The sequence below is a fragment of the Podarcis pityusensis genome, assembly GCF_964106645.2.
Source record: "Podarcis pityusensis genome assembly, chromosome: 3".
NCBI classification, from domain to species: domain Eukaryota; kingdom Metazoa; phylum Chordata; class Lepidosauria; order Squamata; family Lacertidae; genus Podarcis; species Podarcis pityusensis.
The window spans coordinates 72,328,387-72,344,405 of NC_138026.1; the positions used below are offsets into that span (position 1 = coordinate 72,328,387).

The 16,019-nt window shown below is 41.5% G+C and overlaps 1 long non-coding RNA gene across 1 annotated transcript in view; it reads right to left on the reverse strand.

Annotated features, from left to right (window-relative positions):
• Nucleotides 1–285: 285 nt before the first annotated feature.
• The window catches only part of LOC308474467, a 41,156-nt gene continuing 25,422 nt past the window's right edge, over nucleotides 286–16,019 (reverse strand). Inside the window, exons 2-3 of the long non-coding RNA XR_013984749.1 lie at nucleotides 3,121–3,189; nucleotides 286–2,221 (exon numbers count right to left, since the gene is read on the reverse strand). This is a non-coding gene — a long non-coding RNA (uncharacterized lncRNA). The remainder of the gene's footprint in view (nucleotides 2,222–3,120; nucleotides 3,190–16,019) is intronic.

Sequence of the window (16,019 nt, forward strand, 5' to 3'; positions counted from 1 at the left end):
AACCCTGTACGTCTTTCAACCCTTCACAAAATATCCTCATGGAGGAAACACATGCAAGCAAAAACAAATGCCCCCTTCTCTACCTTTGCCGTTTGTTTGGGCTGCAATTCTAAGCATACTTACCAGACAGTAAGCCCCATTAAACTCCATGAGACATTCTTCTGAGTACACAATATTAAGATTGCATTGTGAGATTCAGAAGTAAGAGTGTGAAACGAAAGGGGAGACGGGTCCATTGAATCTTTTGACCTCCTACTCATACTGTGACCCCTAACTGGCTGTGAAAATAAATACACATGCAGAGGAAAATTAAATAAGAGAAGATCGGGATGGTGTACACCACAGCAATGGGGAGGGCAACTGGATTGCAATGGACAATATCACAAAGAGCCTATTTACTTTTTTAAATCCTTCATAATAATTATACAACCATGTCATAAACACAGTGAGATCATTGGTTTTTTTATTCATTGAAGGGATTTGTGCCTTTGGCTTGTGCACCTACCAAGCAGATCCATTTGTTTATAATAATAGTCACTCTGTGTGCAGAAGCAATGAGTCGGCTGAGATAGAGGTGGTCCTGATAAATCATGGCATGTAGCTTGAGCCATAGCAGTGAGGAGAGTGGTGCTCTGCCATCCATAAAAGGCATCTCCTCATTGTACAACATTCTGTGGAGTGTATGCAGCCTGTTATTATTAATGCCCATTCCTGTAGCACTTTAAATGTGGAGAATCGTTCAAAATCTCTCCCTGTTCATCCCAATCATCCTGTTTATGACTATTCCTTTTTACATGAGAGCAACCAAGACACAGAAATGGGCCACCCAGCATGTATGTGGTTGTGCAGAGGTTTCACTCAAAGCTTTCCAAGCCAAAATTCAACATCCAACCCACTAAACCACAAACAGGCCCCCTTTTTGTTAGGACTATCCTTCCTGCACACTATTAATAGCATGCACACTTCTTCAGATACACTGAAGAAGTATCTGAAGAAGTGTGCATGCACACAAAAGCTTATACCCAGAACAAATTTAGTTGGTCTCTAAGGTGCTACTGGACAATTTTTTAATTTTTTGTATTTATTTCGACTGCGTCAGACCAACACGGCTACCTACCTGAAACTATTAATAGCAGTTTTACATTTCTATGCATTTACATCGGACCATTTATCAGTTGCTTCAAGCATGCATGTGTACATGTATGTGCAATATTATATTTGCATTCCCTTCCATCGCAGAGCAATAGCAAAGCTGTCAAAACCAAAATAAGCAACAGAAAGAGCATGTCAAAAATGACTCTTAAAATCCTTCACAGAAAGCACAGCATTCCCAACCAAAATGTCAAAATTCAGGTACTGGTGCACAGAGGAGTAGCAGTGACAGCTTTACCTTCCTAGCCAGAAGAGAGAGAAATGTCAAATGTAAACAGTCAGAAAAACCTTCATATGCAGCTCTTGCTACCCAAGTGTGTGTGACCAGAAGAAGCATTAAATACACTGAGGAGACTGTTGTAGGAATCAATGTGGGTTTGCTCTGCCCTACTCCACTACCCCAGCCTGCCACTGGATACAAGCTTCAATTCAAATAAGTCTCTTACCCAGGCATGGTGAGAGCATTTACTAGCAAATCCATAAGAAAATTCCAAATTCTCAAGGATCTGAGCTGCAGTATCACCCTTCTTGAAGTGGACTATCTGGGTATGGAAAATACTGATCAGAACAGTTTTCAGATCCTCTATCTTTCTTGGGATTGCAATTCATGTTAGGGATGCACCAATGTTCACTTGTTCCAATATGGGAGTGAATGCAATGCTTCGGGGCCACAGTATTCACTGAGCTCACACACATGCACACACCACATTTCCTGATAGGCTTTTGCTTCAGTGCCATTCTCATTAAGCTGGGTCTTCTTCTCAGGACCAGTGATTCCAATCGATAAGGATATCACAGGGCTAGGCAACCAATCAGACCTGAGAGTGAGGGCAATGCTTCTTTCATCAGCATTGCCCCAAGTTTTGAACTGATGGGTTTTTCTCCTTTTCTGGCTCTTAATTGTCACAGCTCCACCTCATCACACATCCTGTTTCTAACCTGAATATTGAATGTATGGAAGATCTGCTGTGCCCCCATTCCTGCGTTATCGAAGTGCCGCATGCAAGTGTGGCAGTGTGGGTTTTCGATTGCTGTTTCCAAAGGCTGTTAGCAGCTCAACTCTTTGCTGCTGTTGAGTAAAAGATACAGGTAACAGAGGAAGTAGCATTGCTTTCTATCTCTTTAAATCTGTTGCAACGGCGGTTGCCAATAGATGCAACAGTAACCCACCCCAATTCACTTCTCCAGCAACCCACAGAACATCAATGATACATTGCAGCAAAATTAAAATAAACCTAAAATGACAAATGTCACCAAAAGAGGAAAAAGACAAAAATCACTGTGGAGGAAATGAGCAGTTTAGTGAAAGTATCTCTGAAGAATTCCAGGCTGAGAAGAACGTCAAGTTATAAAACTTAAATCACATCATATTAACACTATATGGAGAAGATAACTTGATGAGGCAAGGGGCCTTTATAATAGCTAGGAATGTAATTCAAAATTATTTTGGCATGTTTCTATTGATATATTTTATTTTATAAGATATAGATAATTATTTGGGCTGTGCCGAACATTCTCCATATTCTCCAGGCCAAAAGCAGCAGATCATAGGGGAAATGCTTGGGGATGTTTTTAAAATAATTTGCTTGGGCAAATAGTCATCTTTTGTATCCTGTTTGGCACCATTGTTTCCCACCACTGTTTTGACACATTGTTTCTCAACTCTGATTATCCCTTCCTTCGGCTTCCCAGACTGGTCACATGCATGACACCAGCCAATCACCATATAGAAACAGGATGATGTCACAATGCAAAATAGTCAGATATGGCCATGTGATTATGTCACTGATCGCAAGAAAGGGCAATAAGAATGAAACAAACGTTTTTGGAAGCAAAGCCAATGAAGTTGTTGAAAAACATGAGTGCTTTTTTAACACTGCAGAAAATGATCCTAATAAATTCGGCTCAGCCCTTCTAATTATTGTTATTTTATTAAATTTCCAAATAGCAAATGATTATATACTATACCAGTTAACTGCTGCAGAGTGCGCTGCATCAGGCATTTCTGTACCACAAAAGTACTTTCTGAGTTTGTTCCTATAAAGATACCAAACAAAAGAGAAGGGTCACAACATCCTTAGGCAAAGGGAAATCTAGATTTAAATTCTACTGTTTATTCTTCCCCTTTTCTGACAGCCATTGGTGCAAACGTTTTTCTCCTTCACTGTTTGTATTTTATTTAAAAAAAAAATACTTCTACATCACCTTTCTAGGCAATGCCTGTCCAAGGCAGCTTACAGCAGTAAATAATAATAATAATAATAATAATAATAATAATAATTACAAAATTTCTAATGAATGGGATATAGTCTCAAGTGCCAAGTTCATACTAATAAGAATTGCAGGACTCACATTTCAATCACACCATCATCGGCGGTAATAATAGCAGCAGCAATAGTAGTATTTATTTATTTAAATGTTATTAAATTCTTTCAACATATAACTACAGCCTACAGAGAAATAGAGAGGAAGAGACGCAGTTACTGAAAGCAAGGACTGAACATTCCATGCATCAGCTGATGCATGGAGAGTTCAATCCTGCTTTGTGCCACATCTCTGCCCACCCCAGTGGGATGACCCATCTGCTGATTTTGTGATGTCAATAGGATGTCAGGTGGCTGGGAGGTGGGTGGGCCAAAATAGCTTCTTTTAAACTTCTGTGTCCTATCAATATACAGAATTACCAGTAAATAAAAATTATTGTGGGTATATAAATAATAGATTGAAATGCTTTTGCAAGACAAATCTTTCCTATTATCCTTGCTGAAATTTGAGATTCCAATGTCTGCCACTGCTGCGGATCCTGCCTGAAGTGGCTGCCCCTTTGCCTTATGGGGGTGGCAGTCCTGGGGGTGGGGGTATAAAGATCTGGCCTGCTGGCCCAAAAAGGTTCCCCATCCCTGCCATACACCCTACACTTAGTAGAGGGATGAACTAGATGACCTCATGGTCCACTCTAAAATTACATCATTCTATGCTAGCATAAAGATAACTGCATAAACTTGGGAAACAAAATGAGAGGATATAAAGCTTGTCCACTGCAGCACCACATCATAAATAATGCATTCCCAGCCAATTCTACTTGGATAAAAAGAACTAAATCAAAAACCTTCAGTCAACAAGCTACATTGATTTCTGTACAGAATTATTATACAATAGACTTAAAATTCCAGACTTTGGGTTAGACTGTTGACTTGGGAGCAAACAAATCTTGGGCTTAGCAAGTTATTTATGAAAATATTAAAAAGATTCTAATCCATCCTCCAATAAATTATGCCAAATATTAAATTGCCAGCATAACAGCAAATCTGTCCCCTACTCCTCTAATCCAGGCTGCTTTTCCTTCAAAGCTTATTTCACTACTAGGCTACACAAACATGTGTGTCTTCCAATCGACCATGTGTTGCAACAGACTGCCTGTTCTTGGTGGGCAATTTAGGACAAGATGCAAAAAGTCTATGAAGAATAGTTAGAAATGAAGCAGTGGTGACCAGATTTCAGTGATAAAAGTGGGCATTAAGTGCACACTCACAGTGCAGTTAAACATACGTTTTCTTGGAAGTAAGGCCTACTCTATTCAATGGGACATCCTCCCTAGTATGTGTGCTTGCGATTGCAGTCTTGGACTACAGTCTCCTCTTATATGGTCATGTCCTGCTTGTAGGCTTCCCATGGACATCTGCTTATGAAGAAAATGCTAGGCTGTGGGCTCATCCACACTTCCTCATTGTCCCATGCCTAGAAAGCATAAGGCTGAGCAGTTGAACTGCCATCCAGCATACTCCTTCACTCTTGGTTGACTTCTTGGTCCTGTATACCTGAAGGAGCGTCTCCCCCATCGTTCAGCCCGGACACTGAGATCCAGCGCCGAGGGCCTTCTGGTGGTTCCCTCATTGCGAGGTTACAGGGAACCAGACAGAGGGCCCTCTCAATAGTGGCGCCCACCCTGTGGAACGCCCTCCCTTCAGATGTGAAGGAAATAAGCAGTTATCTTATCTTTAAAAGACATCTGAAGGTAGCCCTGTTCAGGGAAGTTTTTAATATTTAATGCTGTATTGTTTTTAACACTCAGTTGAAAGCCACCCAGAGTGGCTGGGGAAACTCAGCCAGATGGGTGGGGTATAAATAAATTATTATTATTATTATTATTATTATTATTATTATTATTCAGTGGGATTGAAGCAAGTTGCCTCCAGACTGCCAGTATTTTGCAACAATTCAATTCAAGCAAATACTGGGAATGTAGGCAGTTCAAAGCACTCTGTTTTTCTAGCGCAACAGATCCACTTTTTTAATTAAAAAAACCACAGACTTTTGCAGCTAGGAAAATGATGGGGAATGCACTGAAAAGTGACAGATGATTGACAAGAAGACACGTAACTACTATGCAAGCAAATCAGAACGAATTCAGGATGAGTGCTCAAGCTAGAGAACCCCCCTGCAAAAAATTCAGAATGAATGCTCCTTAAAGATGAGACATAGCCTAAACTCTGCATACGTTTTGTGCAGATGAATCAGGATGATAAAAAAATGATCACAGGTTGGAGAATCTTCCAATGAGGAAAGGTTACAACACTGAAGACTTTTTAGAAATGTGACTAAGATAAAATTTATAAAACCCTGCATGGCATGGAGGAAAATTTTTATGCTTCTCTTGTAACACTAGAATTCATGGACATCCAACGAAGCTGAGTGCTAACAGATGGTTAAAAGAAAATACTTCTGCATGCAGCACATAATTCAATGATGGAACTCACAGGAGGCAGTGATGGCCACCAACTTGGATGGATTAGCTAAATTCATAGAGTATAAGGTTGCCAGTGGCTGCTAAGTGTGATGGCTATGCTCTGCCTCCACAGTCAGAGATGCTTCCAAATACCAGTTGTCGGGCATCACAAATGCAGGGAGTTATGTTGTACTTGGGTCCTGTTTGTGGCTTCCCATAGGCAGCTGGTTGGCCACTGTGACAACAGGATGCTGGACAAAATGGGCCACTGGTCTGATCCAGCAGGCTCATATTATGCTCTAAAGCTCGTAACAGGTTGTCTGGAGGAATCTATCTGCAGAATTCCATAGAGATATCTCTGTGTTATGACACCTTAAATACTAGCAAATTTATTTCAGCATAAACGTTTGTGGGCTACACCCCAATCCATCAGATGCATGAAGAGTTATCCCCATCAGGTAATGTTTATACATCTGATGAAATGGACTGTCATTGATTAAACTTATCCAAGAATACAGGTGCTAGTCTTCCTTGTTATATATGCAGAATGGCAGCCTATATAGTAACATGATCCTTCTAAGATAATGTTCCAGAAGTTCCTACTTCACTTTCATTGTTTTGCAGTACAGCATACACAGCATGCCTTCTTCATAAGCGAAAACCTCTCTGTTTATGAGTAAGGAAGCAAGTTGCCAGAGGTGTCGCAAGCGTACAGGCACTGCTTGTTAATGACACATTGCTGGTTATTCTACAGGGACCCTACTGTTCTTTTAAAAAAAAAAAAAAAAAAAGCCTTTTGCCTCTGCAAGATGCACAAACTCTTTCCGGCTTCAGAACTGACATCTGATGAAAGGTGTTGCCCCAGGATTGCTGAGAGGTGATACGTTAGTTTTAAGGCCTGCTTGCTGGGTGGACTCTTTCTTCTTCTCTTGGGAGCTCTCACAACAAGGTGCTGGGCTATGTATTAACATTCTGAATCTCTGCTGTTGGATTTGTTAGCATCAACAAAGATTATATAGTATAGCACAGAGGCCTTCGCTGTTCCTAAGCCAGCTACTCCTCCCAACAGAGATCAAAGACAAAGCATGTTTTGGCATCCAAATTTTATTCCTTTGAAAATACATATCTAGTATGTTTCTATTTGCTGGAAGCTTGCCATTACATTATAGTGAATCTATATTATTAGCATGTTCTGGGTCTAAGATGAAGCAAATGTTCAGTACAACAAAATCCTCACTTTTGTTTTGGGTGATCATAGAAATACCATTATTTTACCTGTAGCAGATTTCTCTTTTTGGAATTACAGGACTATAACTGGTAGACTATACCTCCCATCTTCTTCATTCAACCATTTTCAATGGCAAAGTGTAAAAACAGAGCATTAAAATCACCAGTTGTTCTATTCTTAACTCCACATTTCATGAAGAAACTGATTGGAGATTGTTTTAATATACTTAATTATATCCCATCTTTCCTCCAAGGAGCTCAAGATGGCGTACTTAGTTCTCCTTCCCATTTTATCCCAGCCACAAACCTGTGAGGCAGGTTAGGCTGAGAGAGGGTGACTGGCGCAGGGTCACCCAGTGAGCTTCATGGCTGAGTGGGAATTTGAACCCTTGTCTCCTAGGTCCTAGTCCAACACTTTAACCACTACACCACACTGGCTCTACTCTCCTATTTAGAGAGTTTACACACTGCTTCAGTATTCTGCAGGAGTGGTAATTTTTGTTGTTGTTCATAAAGTCCTGGATCGTTCTGTGAGTTGGGGGGGGGGGAGTCAAGAACAAGGGGGTCTTTGTCTTGTAAATAAAGAAACACATTCCCTGTTTTTATGTACAAACTAAAATTAAGAGAAGGAAACAAAGAGTGCACAATGCCCCCCAAACAGCTTAAGCAGTCATGGCATTGTTGCTCATCTCATTAGAGACTGCAGTGTGGTAGCTATTGAAGTTGGTCATAACTCAGACTATGCTTACATTTCAACAGAGCCTTTGCCTATGTGTTCTCCTAAACATAACACTGTGACTAAATATTTTATAAACACATCCGTTTTTATTTTTTTAAAGATGGGTTTGGCCAGGCATTCAAATATTATTAATATTTCAAATCTGCAAGCACTATGCAGAACAACATCCTGAGAATGATTCAGGCTAGAACCAAAAAGGACAGCTTGAAGAATTGCCATATACCGGTAAGCAGAAAAAGAAAAAGAAAAGGCCATTGTAAAAAAAAAAAAAAAACAGGCAAGCAAGTGTAAACTCCTGTCACAGACCTGAAACCTGCATGTGAGGATAGCTGATGGTTGAACAATTCTGGAAGTTACCATATAGGCCTCCCTATCATGTCTCTTCCAGTCCCAGTATGTCACTGCTACTTTAGACAAACACAGGACCAAACCAGGAACAAGACATTAAATGTAGGCTGACCATCTTTACAGAAGGCGCTCTTCTGTTTGAAGGACTGCATGAGGGTCCTCTATCTGAAGGGTTGTCTGGCCCAAGTACATCTAAAAATAACCATAAGAAGAGAATGGAGAGGGAGGGTTGAAGCTAACCCGACCCTCTCCCCAGTTAATAGCTGGACAACAGACTGAGCAGAAACATAGGTGCCCTGGTCATTGTCTTCAGGAGCCCCCAACGGCTCTCCTTTCTTATGGTTCTTTATCTTTAAACTGGACTTGGGTCATGTTATCCACTTAGAATCTTAGAATTGTAAAGTTGGAAGGTTCCCCAAGGGTCATCTAGTCCAACCTGCTTCAATGCAGGAATCTCAACTGAGAGCCCACCATGTTCCAAGGGAGTCCATTCCACTGTTGAACACTCTTACTGTCAGAAAGGTTTTCTGTATGTTTAGTCAGAATCTCCTTTCTTGCAGCTTGAAGCCATTGGTTCGGGTCCTACCCATTGGAGCAGGAGAAAACAAGCTTATTCCATCTTCTGTGTGTCAGCCCTTTAGATATTTGAAGATGGCTATCATATCTGCTTTCACTCTCCTCTTTTCCAGGCTAAACATACACAACTCCTTCAACTGTTCCTCATGAGGCTTGGTTTCCAGACCTCTGATCATCTCGGTCACCCTCCTCTGCACACTTGTAACATATTGAGTAGCTGGACCCATAAGCAGGCTGCTAACTTCCAGATGTGTTTCACTTGTCAATTTCTAGTGGCTGCTCTTCCTCAGGGCCAGCTGTGTGATCCAGGTGGGGTGTGGAAGGAACTCACCTGTCAATCAACAGCATGGGCAGATCAGCAGCCAGTATACCAGTATACCACACTCACAGAGAACAAGACTGAGGCTCATTTCGAAACCAGCCTTTGCAATGCACTTAGGGCTGTCATGTGTCCTATTTTTCCTAGACACATCCTCTTTTTCAGGGGTAAAATTCCTGTCCAAGATTTTTTTAATTTGCCAAAATGTCTCTGGCTGTACTTTTTGGATGAGACACAGACATAACTGGTGGATGAAGACTTCCTTTCCTCTTCTTTTCTCCTCCTCCCTCCACCACCTCCCCAAACAATATATCACAAGTTCTATAGCCTACATAGAGTAGGGGTATTTGAAATAAGAGTCATTATTGCATCCTCTTTTTTGCTCTTCAAAATATGGCAACCCTACACTGCACAATTCATACTGCACAATTCACCCACACACACCTTTCCAATTTTCCTGGAAGCCTCAGGTTTATTAAATGCCTGACATGACACTGCAGTTGCCAAGTTCAAGAAGAAGGTGGCAATGATTTGCTTTACTGACACAGAATGAATTTTCATAACCATCAATCAGACACCACATTTCTCAACACTATTATTAAGAAATCTGACTCTCTCTTTGGCTCTGTGCCCTACATTAAAGTGACAGCATTTCACTCTAGCTGGCTTATGAAATGTTAGACTCTGGCCTAAATGGCCTACTCTTTATATGGCAATATGTATTATTTCTTTTAATGGTAATTCACGCTGTGGAGGTGGGGGGATGATTTGCTGGTTTCCCACGTGAAAATGTGTCCGCCCCCACCTGGTGAGAAATGCTGGTTACAGCCCTGATTTTGTTCTTATTATATTCCCTTTGTATAAGGCTGTGTAGGCGGTGGTCAGGGAATTATTTTCCACTCCTTCTCTCATGCCAGAATGAGGATGAGCACTCTAGTCTATAGATCACTGCACACAATGGCAGTAGTATATGCATTTAACTGCATACAAGAACCTCTGCATGGCCACCCGTGTAACTGACTGATGCTAGGCTCCCCCTAAAAAAAAAAAAGTAGAGTAAATCAAAATCAACATGCATTTCCAATGATAAATATTCACTTTGTTTTCTTAAACACAGAGTCTCAGGGTGATGGTACCCAGGGAATGTGTGCTCCTCTAACAGCTCTTCTGTTTCAGTTCCGCTTCTACTGGCATTCAACTCAAATGCTAACATCTTCTATTTGAAGGGCTGCTTGGTCCAAGTCCAATTTAAATAATCATAAGAGGAGAGAGTACTGGCCTTGAAGTTGCCCATCAACATGAGCAGCAGACTATTTGCTCCATTTTTGCTATGGATAAAACATTCAGATTAGCAAAACTGAGCATCTGTTGCTCTGTCTACCGCAAGGTGGCAGTAAATGCTTACAGGTAGATTAAAGATGCTTGAGCACCCAAACAGCCAAGCTACCTCTTTTTCGAGTATTCTCGGCCAGTCAGCCTCTTGCGGCATTTGTTTCATTGCAACTTGTGTCTTGTGATCCTGGAACTAATCTGTGCAAAATCCTCACTTATACACGCTTCCTTTCTCAAAATTGTGGCTTCGGGAATTTTAATTTTTTTACAGCACTGAACAAGCGCAAACACACTTCATACCCACAAACCAGACCAAACATGTTGATGCTATGCATAAAAGAGGGGAAAGGGGAGTGTTGATATGCGAAATAGCTGGCACAGTGCCTTCCTCATATTCTAACCTCCCCCCCCCCAAAAAAAAAAAAATAGCAGAAGAGATTAATGAGGTGGATAAGGCGAACACCTTTATAAATTCAGATTTAAATCAAAAGGAGTAACTTCCATAAAGCTGGATGAGTGGATCCACTGCAAAAGCAGCTTATTTAAGCTTGCATCCTCTAAGTAGGAGGAGTGAGGCAATGCCTGACAGGAGAGGCAATGCAATATATTTACCCAAATATAAACAAAGGACATCAAATATGAGAACAGTATAGATTTAAGAACATAGGAAGTAGACCGCTGATCACATATTGCAACAGTTCCTTGCACAGTGCAGAAATGAAAGGTATTCTGGCACCAATTAGAAAGCATGGCAAAGTTACTCTCTGCCTATTGACATCCGTCAGGCACCTTTGCTGCACTCTTTTTGATAAAAAGTGCTATTTCTGAAGCAAGGCTCGGGGATGCCTGGCTTCCCCCAACCCCCAAAATGCTTTTAAGAGTAGGTATCCAATACACAATGTGACAAATATATATGTTATCACAAAGGGAGCTGGGGAACATTTTCTTTTTGTTGTTTGTAAACTTTGGGTTTGCACTTGGCCCAGTTATCAGGACTGATGGGAGATGGAGTCCAACAATGTCCAGAGAGGGCCACTAGTTCCCATCCCTGCTTTAAATGATGCCTGACTGACTTGTAAGGAGTGGCTGAACCAGCCAGAAATTTCATGACTTTTCCAATAGACTAGAGGTAAAGATGGGGGGGGGGGGGGAATGAGCAGGGAGAGTTCTTTTAGGAAACCTATTGGCTCTCTTTTCTAAACTTAATTTCATTATGTGATGCTATATGGAGTGAGAAGCCAAGAGAAACGGAAGAACACAAGAAAAGAGGGGCTAAATTTTCAGGGGCATTTGACCAGCAACTTGAGATTTCAATATGTCTGGAATTACCTCCACCAGATAAAACAGGCAAGTACTTTTGTCACACACAGAGACACACGAGAAAAACACGCACACACTTGAGAGAAACTCAGTCTTGCATTTTTCTTTCAAGATTAAGAACAAAACTTTTGAAGAAAATGTGCAGGACTGGGCAAGTCAGGATTTATTCTGGGATGTCATCCTTGTAAGTGTCTCTCCTTCAGAAGATGGTCATTCTCTTGGTTTCGCTCAGCAGTCTAAGAAAGAAATGATTTTTGCAGTCTTCTTCAACCTTTGTGCTACAAAAATAGACCAAGCATGCTGATGTCATACTGTTGCTCAGCAACCTGTGCTGGTTGTTGTTTGTTGGGCTTTTCTTTCTTTCTTAGTGTCCCTGTTCTCTCATTTCTCATTGGCCTTCACAGTAGTCAGTCTGCAGAAACAGCACAGCCCACTAACGTTGCAGTAGAATCCATTTGCAGGTGACTATTTGAAAGAGAGATCACTGCGACTGTAGGAAGGATCGAACTAAGGGGAAACTGCTATAAAAAAGGGATTTGTTGAAAAAGGTTGTGCAGCACCCTCTTACAGCAAATGTTTAACTCCTCAAAGTTCATGAGTTCCTACAGAAATGAGGGGAGTCTGATCAGACTAGGCTTGCAATGCTAGTTTACCTACTGAAGCTATTTCAAGGGGAATTCCTTTGCCCCTGAAAATGGAATTCCTCTCACAAGTTAGTTCAAGAGTCTCAAAAGCTGATGGGTCTATTTTGGGGGCTGTGTGATCTCCTTACATACACCCTATGACAGGGGTGTGGAACCACTGTCAGACTGAGTGCTCCATTCCCATCTAGGCAAGCTTCTGGGAGCCACATGGTTCTAGCAGTTGGGGCCAGAAACCAAAGTGTGCATCGCCACAAATGAATATTTAGCTGTTATTTCTGCACTGCAGGGGGTTGGACTAGATGACCCACTGGCTCCCATCCAACTCTACAATTCTGTGATTCTATGACATGCAAATGTTTTCATTGTACAGCAGGCTAGTTTCTGCACATGCTCACATACATTCTGCACATGCTCCAGGGCCTCTCAGAGAGCCAGAGAAGTCACAGCCACTTCAAGCTTTGGAGGCCCCAACCCATAATCAAAATTAAAAACAATGAGTCAACAAAATAAGGCACACTGGCAAACCCATTCAACAACTAAAAGCTGCTTCCTGGCTTGCTTCAGACAAAAAATAAAAATGATTCGCATGAGAGCAAGTCTGTGAACAAAGCACACGGAATGAACGGAAGAAATCTGCACAGTGGAAACTCCTCTGATTCTCAGATATTTAGGCTGCAATCCTAATCTCACTGATTTGGGAGTAAGCCTCACTGAATGTCACAGAATTCACTTCTGAGTAGATATGGTTAAGATTGTGCTGTAAATTGTTGTGCAAAAAGCATGTTTAGAATATGTTGTGGGGCAGGGCTCTTTTAAAAGAAGACTTAGAACTGCCCAATGGTATGGAATTATCATTTGTGTCCACACACCTGTGCATTTTCCTTCTGTGTGCATACAGGCTTTCTTGCTTAGAGTCACATTCCATGATATTTAGAATCCTACACAGAGAGGGAGAAAATTCTCAGAACTGGGATTCAGACAGTGCTAATACAGAAGATTAGTTATAGTCAAGCTTTATACAAGAGCTGTATTGAAAGAGGCCAACAATATTTGTGATGGATATTTTAAAGAAGAAGAAAATAAGAAACCACGGAAACACTTAGGCAATAAAACAGGGCTGCAGGCTTCAGCTCACACCCTTCTTAATACACCACTTTTCATACTATTTAAAGAAATACTATAGTGCCCTAACACAAAATGGCCACCACCTCCAAAAGAGCAGAAAATGAAAAGAGACAGGAATATAAAATTGTAAAAATAATGATGATTTCCCCTCCATATTATCATTGGTAATAGTAATGATGTAGTAATGATGAGGATTATGCTTCTGCAATCTGCTCCCCAACACCCCAACAACTTGGGAGAAAACCCTCAAGCCTGATGTGGGGAAGGCAGCAGGAAAAAGATAATGATTATAATGATGCCTCTGAACTGGGCTGCCCCACACAAACAAAACAAAACAACAACTTTGGAGAAATTCCTGCTGTGGAGCAGGCAGCAGGAACAAGAAAGGATTGTTGTCTTGTCCCTGCCCCAATATGAGGCTCAACTAGAGTATCTGCTTCTTCCTCCAATTCCTACATTTCTAAAAAGCGGCCAATGTGCATACATATTCGCAAAGTACCTCAAGTAGCTGCCTGCCAACTGCTCCACATGCCTGGAAGGCAGCAGACCCACTCTCACGCATGCAAAAGCTTCTTAAGTAGTTGTTTGACATGACTGGTAGGCAGCAAAACAAATACAGCAGCAAATTAGCTAATCCTGACACGTCTTCTTACACCACCCACCCCCCCCACACACACTTTCCAAATGCTCCTCTATGGCCAGGTCAACAGCCTGTTGCTTATTTCACTAGGGCAGCAAAGTGGACAGGAGGCACATAAACTCTGGTGCTTCTTCTCTTTCCTCCCCACACCCCATTTTCAAAAAGCCCATCCGTAGGCAGCAAACTTCCCCCCCGCCCCCGAAAAGGTCCCTCCATGGGCCAAGCAAAGCTGAGTAAAGAACTGAACAGAATAAGAAATAGTGTATTCTGATGGAATCTTCTGCAGAGTTCTAACGAAACGGTACATAAAGTGGAAAACTTGTATATCACTTCACACTGGAGGTGGGGCTCATATTCTTCAATGCTGTTCCAAATAAACAAAAAACAAGATGTGCATATAGAAAACAGCCTTTCTCCCATATATACTAATATTTTATGCAATAATATTTTTTTTCAGTATGAAGGGGCATTCAAATCTTTGCCCCCCCCCCCACTTCTTCACCTGAAGTTGCATATTCCAGTCACAGATTTGCCAACGGATGTGAATGTCCACCATCAAATGCAGTATGTCTCTGTATAATAGTTTCTGGGAATCACAAATGTTTGGGACAGCTTGTGCCCCTTGTGTTCTCCTTGCAGTCTTCCCATAGGTATCTGGTTGACCACTGTGAGAACAGGATGATGGACCAGATGGGCACTGGCCTGATCCAGCAGGACTCCTTTTATCTTCTTATGTCCTTAACAGGGCCTATACCATCCCTAACGTTTTGCAGAAGCTCAGCAGCTTGTTCTAAATGAGTGAACAGCCTAGAACAGTGGTGTGAAGAACTGTTGCACTGAGCTTCCCACACCCACAAAGCAGTTGTCTCTTCCAAGCTGTCCAAAAGAATAATGCTAGAGGCAAACTTCAGCATTTGCTGAAAACAAGGTGAAATGCTGCCTGAAGCACAGTTGTCTAGTTTCCCAGATGGTCCTCAAATCTGTTATTTTGACTCATGTTAAGACAAGACAATCAACCCGGACATTTGCAATACTTTAGGCTGCAGTTCCATGCAAACATATTTGGCAACAGTAGTTTCCATTAAAAATCAGTGAGGTTCACTTCAAGTAAATGCATTTTGGACTCGACCATTGGTGAAAGTTAACCATATATGAAAACTGAGTAAGTGACTGTTTAGACAATACAGTGGTACCTCGGGTTACATATGCTTCAGGTTACAAACTCCGCTAACCCAGAAATAGTGCTTCAGGTTAAGAACTTTGCTTCAAGATGAGAACAGAAATTGTGCTCTGGCGGTGCACCAGCAGTGGGAGGCCCCATTAGCTAAAGTGGTCTTCAGGTTAAGAACAGTTTCAGGTTAAGAACGGACCTCTGGAACGAATTAAGTACAGTGGTGCCCCGCAAGACGAATGCCTTGCAAGACGGAAAACCCGCTAGACGAAAGGGTTTTCTGTTTTTGAGTTGCTTCGCAGGACGAATTTCCCTATGGGCTTGCTTTGCAAGACGAAAATGTCTTGCGAGTCTTGAGATTTTTTTTTCACTCCCCCCCCTCTTTTTCTAAGCCGCTAAGCCTTTAATAGCCTTTTAGCAGCTAAGCCGCTAAGCCGATAAGCCTTTAATAGCCACTAAACCGCTAATAGCGCTAATCCACTAAACCGCTAATAGGGTTGCTTCGCAAGACGAAAAAACCGCTAGACGAAGACACTCGCGGAACGGATTAATTTCGTCTTGCGAGGCACCACTGTACTTAACCCGAGGTACCACTGTACATAATTTTTAAAGGAAATAAGCTTCTTGATTTAGTTACTATTTTGGAATGTAAAGCTTCCCAGTTCAGATGGTTACCTTTTGTATGATGATAGACCTTTGA